The sequence below is a fragment of the Rattus rattus genome, chromosome 4 (genome assembly GCF_011064425.1).
Source record: "Rattus rattus isolate New Zealand chromosome 4, Rrattus_CSIRO_v1, whole genome shotgun sequence".
Classification (NCBI taxonomy): Eukaryota; Metazoa; Chordata; class Mammalia; order Rodentia; family Muridae; genus Rattus; species Rattus rattus.
This window is the reverse complement of record NC_046157.1, coordinates 53,088,761-53,100,258: the sequence shown is the minus strand read 5'-3', so window position 1 is coordinate 53,100,258 and position 11,498 is coordinate 53,088,761. Positions and strand designations below refer to the sequence as shown.

Sequence of the window (11,498 nt, the reverse complement as noted above, 5' to 3'; positions counted from 1 at the left end):
GGATAGTGCTGCCTGCCGGTGCCTCTAAGTAACCTTAAATTGATGCTCTGTGAGTCTGTTTTGTGGGCAGGATACCTAGCAATCCTGGGGGCTGCAGGGCAGACTCTCAGTCTCAGGCCAGAAAGGAAGAGATAGGACTGATGGATCCTAGCCATGGCTCGCTCCCCTGAGCCATTTTAAGGATTCTCCCCAGGACTGCCCATCCTGTGCTCACCACAGGAAAAGTACCTTCTGCCAGGACAGCCTGCAAAGAAACAAGACCTGTCAGGATGGGGGAGGTGGAGGTGAAGGGAAGGCCCGGGTGTTAACACTAAGTTGTTACTTGGCGTTGTGTCTTCCCTCACAAGTGCGAGCACAGGTCTTCAGGCTAAGGCAGTGGCAGGTGAGGAGGCGGCTTCACCTGAGCCTGGCCTTCTAGGCAAGCAAAGGCAGTTCCACTGCATGCTTCATGACAGCCCCGTGAAGCTTCCCACAGGGCACTGCCTGCCTGTGTGACAAGGTTTTCCTGAACAGACACATGTTCTTAAGGAATACCATGCACGTGGGCCTGAAGAACTGGCTCAGTGGGTAAGAGCACATGCTGCTCTTCTGCAGGAGCTGAGTTCAGTCCCCAGCACCCACTGGATACTTCACAACTGGCTGGAACTTTAGCCACAGAGGATACCGCACTGACTTCTGGTTGCTTCAGACACCAGGGTGCACATATGTGTAAGCAAGACACTTGTACACAGAGAAGCAAAACCTTTTTTAAAAAAAGAAACACCGTGCACTTGAGGGCACCAACCGCCTAATCCTTGTTCACTGATAGTTCTTGGGGAAGCTGAGCCGTCTAAGATCCGTGTAAAAGACAAGAGTGAGGTGCTTTCACATACACATGAAATAGTAATGGGCCCATGAACACCTATCCGGGAGCTGGCTGCACTCCACTAGACTTGTCAAAAGGCACCGTTACGGAAAAGCCTACAATTAGAAATGCTGTTCTAGACAAGGATCACTTAAAGCTTGGGCAGAAATCTGAAACCTGTGGGAATTGTCATTTAAAACTAGGTCAGGAGCTGGAGAGATGGCTCAGCGGTTAATAGCACTGATTGCTCTTCCAGAGGTCCTGAGTTCAAATCCCAGCAACCACGTGATGGCTCACAACCATCTGTAATGAGATCTGATGCCCTTTTCTGGTGTGTCTGAAGACAGCGACAGTGTACTTAATAAATCTTAAAAAAAAAAAATAAATAAAACTAGGTCAGGCACAATTGTGCCTGCCTTGTTCCCCCAGCTGCCTAGGAATGTGGGACCAACCTAAGCAACATAGCAAGAGCCCATCGTATAAGTATGTGTATGTGTATAGGTACTATATAAAATACAGACCCTACAGGCTATGATGCTTTAGACAGTCTCTTGGGACCTGGGGCGATGTGCTAAAGAAGCCTCCCCCACCCCCCTGAAGCCTTGTGTCCCTGTGTGCATTGGTCCTCTGGTGTTTGTTTCCCTCTATTGCAGAAGCTCTTTGAGCTGGGGCTAAGTTCCTCCCTGTGCCCCCAGCCCGTATGACACAATGCAGTGCTTGCCCAGACGGTGCCCAGCACCTGCCAGATGAATGAGATCTGAAGTTGAAGCAGATGAGCGCTCTGGCTGGCTGTGGAATGAAATGACTGTTTCTATTTCTGCCTCACGTCTGTTGTTTTCCCCACCCCTGTGTATCGCATTTGTATCTGAACCCTTTTGTACTTTTGTCTGGGGCCTCACTGTCATAAAGTGACAAACTTAACACCGAAACCAAGGCTCTGGATCTCAGGTGCTGCTTCCTTAAACTGAAATCCGTGTGCAATCCAGGGGCGCTGCCTACACCCTGTTCCTGAGAGAGGACCATTGCACTCTGGCTTTCTGGATCCATACTGCTGTCCCTTGCAAGTGTTGCTGTGTCTCATTCCAGTGCATCCAAAGTTTTTTTGTTTGTTTGTTTGTTTGTTTGTTTGTTTTAGATGCTCCTGCCTCAGCTCCAAGTGAGCAGATTCTGGCTGTGGCCTGACTCTTCCAAGGTGAAGAAACAACACTGTCCAAGGTCAGGCACCAATAACAGACCAAAGAGAAGGTGGCATCTAAATCAGCGTTCTCAACCTGTGGGTCGTGAGCCCTTTGGGAGTCAAGTGACGCTTTCACAGGGATCAAATAGAGATCCTGAATGCCAGATGTTTACATTATGAGTCATAACAAACAAAATTATAGTTAAGTAGCAGCGAAAATAATTTAGGCTGGGGGTCAGCACAACACGAGGAACTGTATTAAACGGTCACAGCATTTGAAAGGTTGAGAACCACTGCTGTAAGTCTAGCGTGCTGAGCCAGTGAATTCATTCAGGTGTTCACAGGAGCTCAGAGGTGGACTTCATAGCCCTGTGACCATCGTGTACGCAGTTCTACTGGGGAGTCTCATCTTCCTCAGCCTGCGTTCACTGCTTTTGCAGCCCCAGTGAGGGTTCTGGGGATCCTGTAACTTCTTGAGCTCTGGGTTTTCTTGGCTTCCTACATTCCAGGAAGGAACATTTCAGTCCATTACTTTTGAGACATGCTAGGCGGTGGTGGCACACACGTTTAAGCCCAGCACTTGGTCCGTGCATTGACAGCATTCACCACTAGAGGGAGACAAGTCACCCTGTTTGAACTAAGCAACTTGGCTGCTATATAAAATGGGGGGGTGTTATTGTTGGCTGTGTTTTTGGTGGTGGTGGTGGTGGTGGTTTTTTTTAGTGAGATAAGGTCTCACTGTGTAGCCTCAGCTGGCCATGAATTGACTATACCATACCAGTGGTCTAGATAGAGGTCTGGGTGCTGGGGGTTAAAGGCATGAGACACCAGGCCTTGCTTAAGGAAAAGATTCTTAAGTGGGTGTCATGATGGAAGGTAGAATGCACCGTTGTCCGAAATAAGAAATAGTGGACACCATTCAGTTGAATCACATTTGGATTTCACAGAAGTTCAGCCTGGACACTGGTGAGCTGTCCTCATTCAGTAGGGTTCCCCTCCACAGACAGTTGTGATTTTTCTATAAAAGTACCATCCCCTCTTCAGAAACAGAACTCTGCCACAGAAACACAGGCATAAATTCCAGAGTCAAGCCTGCCGCTTCAAACAAGTCACCTTCTAATGTAAACTTGCCCTACATAATGTATGAAACATCTCACCCGGGGTGACGAGGCACAGTCTTTGTCCTGGGTTTGGTTCTGATGTCAGTGTGGCTGCTCTAGCTGCCTTTGCCATGGTTTGCATGCTCCCGCCCCCGAGGTTGGGTGTCGTAGCGCATAGCAATAATATAAAATACTGGGTTTCATTGTGTCAGGTTTTCTTTGCTGTTGCTTGCTTGTTTAGACCAGGGTTCCTTTAGCTGAGAATGACCTTGAACTTGTGGTCCTGCTGCCTATAACCTCGTGTTGGGATCACAAGCATGTGCCATCACACCCAGTTTAAGAGATGCTGCAAGTCAAGGTAAGCACTTGGTACATGCTAGGCAAGCACTCGCCCATTAGGCTGCATCCCCAGGCCCTTGTGATATCTTCATGCATGTATATAACATAGCTTGATAATACCCGCTTAAGGTTTTTTAACTTACTATTTTTGTGTGTATCTGAATGTGCCTGCATGAGGTTAGGTGCACCATGTTGCAAGCAGGAGCCTTAGGAGGCCGTGAGCCCCTCTGAGCTAGAAATGCAGACGGTTTTTGAGGCCCCATGTTTGTGCTGGAAATTGAACCCGGATCCTCTGGAAGAGCAGCAATGCTCTGAACCTCTGAGCCACCTCTCCAGTTAGGATGGGGTGTTTTTACAAAGCTTCCTGGTTGATTCTGAAGTGAAGTTGGGGTTAGGAAACACAGAACACGCCCTGGAGCTGGGAAACATCAGACCCTTTCCTGTCACCAAGTGTTTGATGGCATTCCTTAGACTTGAAAAACCTGGGGCCCCTTTAAAGAATAAAGCTTCTTTGGTGTCTCCCATTGTTGGTAAATAATGTATAATGTATTGTAAGGGTCCGAAAATCACGGAAGGAAGACCCCAGACTCAGATAGCATGCAAAGGCAAAGAGCGTTTATTCTGCAGAGACAGCCAGCATGCGAGGGTCACCATCCTTTCCAAACGGTAACAACCACAGAGACATTCGAGTCCCTTTTCATAACAGGACCTTGCTTAATTGCTTCTGAAATAACAGCAGACTTCTAGGACTTAGGGCACATTCCAAGGGGTTACAGAAACCATCAACGGGAGGTCGTAAAGAAGACAGACATCCCAGGACCCAGGTGCAAAAACAAGAGAGAAGACTTCAAGAACGGCTTAGTTACAGTCTTAAACTTTTTCCATGACCCTCCAAGCCAGTAACAAATGGCAAAAGTTAAGCCAGAGAATTACTACTAGTGTATATGCACGTAGGCATTCTCTGTTATCAACTTTTATTCAATTTATGACTATGTAAACTCACAGTGAGCTTTGTGAACACACGCTCTGAGAGTTGTACAAGTACTGAGAAAGAAGGGCAGAGCTAAGTCCTTCTCTCCTTCATATCTAGCACCACACCTGTCTTAAAATAAGTTTTTGATCAATAACCAAAAAAAAAAAAAATCAAACTAGGGCTAGGTGGTGGTGCTCTCAGCCCTTGGGAGGCAGAGGCAGGCAGATCTCTATGAGTTCAAGGCCATCCTGGTCTACAGAGAGAGTTCCAGGACAGCCAGGGCTACACAGAGAAACCCTGTCTCACCCCACTCCCCATCCCCCAAATCAAGCCACGGCAAATGCCTGGTTGTACAGTAGTCAACATAATCCGGCTGCATGTAAGTAGAGACGACTCTATCGAATCAACATCACTGTGTCCCATTGACTGGCAGTGTTCAAAACAGTGCTGCTCAGTCCGTGAAGGCACCGTCGCAAGCAGCCTCTCACCTCCAAACGGTGCCGTCAATGTGAAGCCAACTCACAGTGTCCAGAAGAGCATCCCTCAAGTAAGGTAAGACTGAGACACACCTCTCCTTGATGTGTGCCCGGTGCAGCCAGAGAAGGAACTTTCTCAGGTCTGCGTGCAGTGGGAAGGGGAACAGCTGGTCTGAGAAGATCATGGAGGAGGGGCTGAAGGGAGTGTGGGTGTAGGTTCAGGTGCACAGGAGAGGCAAAGAGCCACGTTGGATGTTCTGCCTTGCACAGTAGGGCGGTAACTGTGGTTGGAAAGATCAGTGAGAATTTCAGACAGCTGGTATTTGGCACACTGTCAAATACCGACACAAGGCAATAATAAATGTCCCTAGCCATGGTTTGGGCAGTAGGCCTGCCTGGGTCCTTGTGCTTTGTACATACTACTGGAATGTCACATGGTAGCCATGAATACTATTGTTTGTTATTAGGCGAGCCACTAGCACTCAAACACTGAGCAGTATCCCCAGGTACACAGGAGAGTGGGTCAAAGCTAGGACCTTCTGCATGCAGGCTAGCACTGCTGACCCGAGCTTCTCCATCTTGAACTATTCTCCCTAGGTCTTACCACAAATTGCCACTGTCTTCCTTATTTGGGTTAATATTGAATGTTAGCAAATCATCTGAGTCATGCACAAGTAAGTAAGGTCCCTGCAGATCGAAGGAAGCCAGCTGTCCTGTCCTTCATGCTGAGGACTAGTGACTTGTCTGGAAAAGGTTGGGATAGATCCCACTGGCATCGAGCAGGTAGGCACATGGGGTGAGGGAGGCCCACCTTGAGGAAATGAAACGTCACCTGAATTGAATAAGAATGGTCCCCAGCCCCCAGCCCTCCAGGGGATCCAGGAAGGAAGATTTGCAGGGGATCCAGAGTGTGCATTCTGGAAGGTTCATCTTCCCTCTGACCTCAGGTATATGGGCACTGCCATCAGAGTGAGATTGCCCTGAGACACTGTAGTGCCAGGAGGTGGGCAGCACTTTAGAGAGCCCAGAGAGCAAGGGGCAGACAGAATAAGAGTCCAATGGAATGCCCTGACCTCTATCATACAGGGTCTGAGAGCGGCCCCACACTTCTTTTTCACAGTTGTGAAAGAAAGAAAAAAGGAAGGGAGGAAATGAGCACATGATCTAGAGACCCCACACCCTGGACCCTACCGGAAAGTCAAGATATCTGCAGCCCTGTCTTTAATGCATCAATGGGAGCCCCCAGCCCAGTTGTCAGAGGGTGGCGCCAAGATTGGAGTGGGGATTAGGTTAGGGCCAGGATCGAAAAAAAAAAACAAAAAACAAAACAAAACAAAACAAAAAAAAAAAAACCCAAAAACTGGTTTAGAAATTGGAAGAATTCATCATAATGAATTCTGTATATATTTACCTGAGTCAAGAAGAGTGTGCTTCTTATTAAAATCACAATAGAATGAAAAACAGTGAGTTTGGGTAGGGGTGTTTCTGTTGTTTTGTTTGTTTTTTGAAAATCAAAGGGGACAAAATGAAGTCTTTGCCTTGCCCATCTCTAAAAGTCCAACTGGTCATACCCCAGTCTTCCCACCGCAGCTATGGGCGGTGCCCTCTTCCTGCATCCTGTACTCTTTTCGGTTTGATTTGTTTTGCTTTACTGAGGATTGAGCCCCGAGGTCCACACATACTAAGCAAGCTCACTACCAGGGAGTCACAGCCCGGCCATTCATATCTCTATGCTGGTGATCATCGGGGATAAATACACTGCCCAAAGTCATCTGTCACCTCAGAAACCCAAGATGAGGAAAGACTAAGCCTCCAATCATCCACCTCCCAGGCCTGCTCATGGGCCGAGGGCCTTACACCAAACACCTGCAAGCATCCTCTCATTAATGCGGGCCTGGACCAGTTACAATATTGGCATATTGCTAGTGTTAGTCCTTCCATCATAAGTGATCTGTTATGAACATATGTATAGCGGTCTGACTCTTTGCTGGCCTGCTGGCCTGTGGACCCACTTCCTCAAACGCAGGGGGGATTTTTTATGTTGAAATGTTTGCTTTTGACTAAGCATACAGTGTCTGGTTACACTTCCTCCTCAATGCAGGGAAGTCTATCCCCCTCCCCACCCCTATGTATAGAATTTAAAGAGCAAACATGGAAAATGACCCAAAGCATAATAGACTGCCTTTAACCACTCTGGAGTGTATAAATGGATAGCTCAAAGGTCTTGGCAAGCATTTTTTTTTTTTTTTGAGGCAGCAGATGGTGTGTACAGTATTGCAATTAGGCCCACACATCTTGACGGAATAAGGATCCTAAGATCTAACCCAGTTCAACTCAGACACTGCTGCCTATGACTGGTGTAAGCCTGTTGAAAAGCTTCAGCCCTCTACGCCCAAAACCCGAGAAGTGCTCACAGATACCACAGGCTAACACATGACAATCCCTGAGCCAGGAGTAAGCTGTCCTTTTGGAGTTGTTAGCCAACGAGGTCCCACAATAGTGATTGGCAGTGATAAAACACGCAGTTCAAAGCTGCAGTATTATCTAGAAGATTCCACAAGCACAGACTTCAGATTTCTTTTCTTAAAAAAAAAAGTTTCAAAACAAAAGTCTTTCATTACAAAATAAAGAACACTAGGCAGACACAATAGTACCTGTGACACCATAATCACGGTCTAAGGTAGGAGGATTCCATGGTCCAAACACAACAAAAGAGAAAAGCGGATGCTGATCTGAAGCCTCGCCAAACTGTCTCGTTGCTCAGTTGTTTCTCGACACAGAGGGCTGGTCCCTTTCCTTTACTTAGAAGCATGTGCTAACCCTGACTTCCCCTTTCTTTCATGCTCCACATTCTGTCAGGAAATCCTGCCTGGCCGTCTCAGAAATGTCTCGGTTCTAACCACCATCACCACATCCATGGCCACTACAGTGATTCAAGCCACCCCTAGAAAAATAGGACTCATCTTAAAAACCCCAGCAGAGAAACATCTACACTATGTGATGGTATCTGGGTGGCTCCACGGACACATCCTGTGACCAGCATCACACGCTGCTTAACTAAAGCTGAAACGACTTCAATGACTTAAAAATATTTTCGTGGGAGCTGGAGAAATGGCTCAGTGGTTAAAAGCACTTAATGCTCTTTAGAGGACCTGAGTTGGGTTCCCAGTACCAATGTCAGGCAGCTCCTAACTTCCTGTAACTCTAGATCCAGGGAATCTGGTGACTTCTTTTGGCCTCTTCTACACACACACACACACACACACACACACACACACACACACACACTTTAGACAAAGGTATATGAAAACCCACTATCATGGAAGTTCCTTAAAATATACATATAAATGCATATAAAAAGAATTAAATTGGGTTATCTTAGAACAACAGTGCCCAGGCTGGAAGATACCGCAGGCTAACAGATGACAAGCCCTGAGCCAGGAGTAAGCTGCCCGCTGAGAGCTGTTAGCCAGTGAGATCCCACAGACCTCCAAACACTACAGAAAAATGTCAGTGCTGTTAGTTACTGTCCAGAACTTGAGAAAACCCTGTTGCTGAAAACACCACCTGCTTGGCTTGTAGAACACGAAGAAACCCAGCTGGTGTAGGACTGAAATTCCCCATCCCTACTGTCTTACTTAGGGTTTGTGTGACCAAGCAGCAAGTTCAGGAGGAAAGGGTTTATCTGACATACACTGCCACATCATAGTCCATCACTGGAGGAAGTCAGGACAGGAAGTCACACAGGGCAGGAGAAGGGAGTCAAAAGCTGATGCAGAGACTATGAGGGATGCTGCTTACTGGCTTGCTCCTCGTGGCTTGCTCAGACTGCTTTCTTATAGAACCTAGAACCACCAGCCCAGAAATGGCACCACCCACCATGGCTCTTCCCCACTGATCACTAGTTGAGAAAATGCCTTACAGCTGGATCTCATGGAAGCAATTCCTCAACTTAGGCTCCTTTCTCTGTGAAAACTCCAGCTTGTGTCAAGTTGACGCACACCCTGCCAGCACGCCTATCTAGCTTTCAAAGTGCTGGAAGCTACTATGCAAACCGCAGGAGGAGAAAAACAGTCAGGAGCCTTACATGATCATGTGACACCTACAAGCTACAATAGTAATAACCTACCCAGAAACATATGCCCACTGGTGCAACAAACACCATAGGAGTTACCAGCTACCTTCTGATTGAACTTAAGGCCCATTCCATAAGATGAACCCTATACCCAGGATGATTTTATGGCAAAGCACTTGTGGCCAGACAGATCTTAGCCCAGAGAAGAAAACCTGCTCCTATTATGCTGCTAAATGGACATGGAATTAAAGTAACTCCTAGTGAGTTAGCATTACCCCCATACATCAGTGCATCCCTCCGGCCTCAGCAGAGAAGCTTCTGTTTGCAGATGACGATTGAGCGGGCCCATGCCTAGGTGTGCCCCTGGACAACCACACCACATGACAGACTTAGTATAAAGAAAGTTTATTGGGAAGGGGAGGGGTATGGGGGAACTTGAAAGTGGTAGAGACAGAGAAAGGGGGAACAGGAAGGAACAGAAAGAGAGGACAAGAAGAAGAGGCTGGCCAGGAACAAGACGGGACAGAGAAAGAGTAAATAAAGGGGGACAAGAGAGAGAACAGGAGTGGGGAGAGTAGCTGGGGTGCGAGCCAGGTACATGGCGCCGGGTGATGACGTAAGCTGTTGCTAGGTTCCTGGGAGGAGCCTGGTGGAATGGTCTGAAACCCAATAGCGATTGACACTGAGACTCAGAACTGACCAAAGTGAAGAGACAGACTGACTGTAGAATGCTCGGCCTCAAATGGGACAACTGTATCGTAGTCCTCTCCTCCAAAGACTCGGGACCATTGCATAAAAGGGGCATGGAAAGGAGAGGCCGGGGATGCTAGGATGGCCACAAGGAAGCGGCATCCTCTGGGTACAGCAGGGAGTGTGTTTATGAACTCTCAGCAGTTAGGTCAGCATGCATAAGAACTGTAGAAGTTCAAGCCAGACACAGTCCCGGCATGGAGAGGGGCTGTAGACCCAGGTTTGATTCCCAGCACCAACATAGTGGCTTACAACCATTTCTAACTCCAGTTCTAAAGGCTCCAGTGCCCTCTTCTGGTCTGTGTGGGCACTACACTTTTGGTTCATATATACACACATGGGCAAAACTCCCATATGCATTTTAATTTTTTAAAAAAATACAGAATACGAGGCGGCAGACCCTGAGTCCCGGGTTGGGATGCAGCGGATTATCTGCCCTGCGCCTGCCAGTAGATGGCCCCAGTCTGGCAGCCCATGCTTCCTCCCCTCAGCTCAAGCACCAAGATTGTGAAGTCCAATGGTGAGAAGCCGGACAAGTCCGAGCCTGGCATCTCTCAGGCGCTGCTCGAGCTGGAGATATATTCAGATCTCAAGGAGCAGCTATGAGACTCAGCATCACCACAGCCAAGGAAATCAAAGTCGGTGGTGGTCGGATAGCTATCTTAATTTTTGTACCAGTTCCTCAGCTTAAATCTTTCCAGAAAATTCAAGTCCAGCTAGTTCGTGAATTGGAGAAAAAGTCCAGTGGGAAGCACGCAGTCTTCATTGCTCAGAGGAGGATTCTGCCCAAGCCGACCCGGAAAAGCCATACGGAAAATAAGCAAAAAACGCCCCAGAAGCCACACCCTGACAGCAGTGCACGACGCCATCCTTGAGGACTTGGTCTTCCCACGTGAAATTGTGGGAATCCGTGTGAAACTGGACGGGAGGCGGCTCGTAAAAGTTCATTTAGACAAAGCACAGCAGAATGGCGTGGAGCACAAAGTTGAATTTTGAATTCCCAGAGTTTCAGTTGTAAGAAAAATTACTAAATAAAGAGCAATTAATAGTAAAAAAAAAAAAAAAAGAAAAAAAAAAGAAAGAAAGAAAAAGAAAAGGCTCAAAATTAATATTTATTTACCAGAAGGAAACACAATTAAGAATTGCAAGTTTTAAATCAAAGGAATCAAATATTATGAGCACCACGGTGTGGGAATGTGACGAAACTGGACTGTCTGCCTGCCTCCCTCTACCATGTCTCCCTTCCATTCCTTGATGCATATGTCATCGTTTATATAGAGGTGAGTTCTCACTGTCTGTGCATAAAATGTAACACACCCATCACACAGCCCAACTGATATAGAGGTTTCAAGCAATGAGCCAAGGGCCTGCAGTCTTCCGGCTTTCCTGGGAGTTTTTCATGTGCAGTAGAATCTGAAAATAGTGCTGGTCAAGCCCTGGCATCTCATGCCCCCCCCAGCCCTGACTCACAGCAGCGTGCCATACAGATCTGGGCAGGACGCAATGCCAGAGTTCAAACCAATGAGCAGCTCTGAGGGGCCTAGACTTGCATTTGATCACCAGGGTGTGTAGGTGAAGGCCTGAGAGACCTGGTGATCTTCCTGGGCCATCCCCTTTCTCATCCCCATATCTTAAAGAGCCTTCTACTCTGAGCTAGCCTTAGGGCACAAACAGGACTGTAGAAGAGGGTCCAGGAGTTAAATACCACAACCTCAGGGTGCACTTGTGGCTCATGTGACCTTCCAAGCAAGCAGAAGGCCCAGG

The 11,498-nt window shown here is 47.5% G+C and overlaps 1 pseudogene; it reads left to right on the top strand.

Moving 5' to 3' along the window:
* The first annotated feature begins 10,137 nt into the window (after positions 1 to 10,137).
* LOC116898351 lies at positions 10,138 to 10,730 on the top strand (annotated as a pseudogene).
* Positions 10,731 to 11,498: the final 768 nt, after the last annotated feature.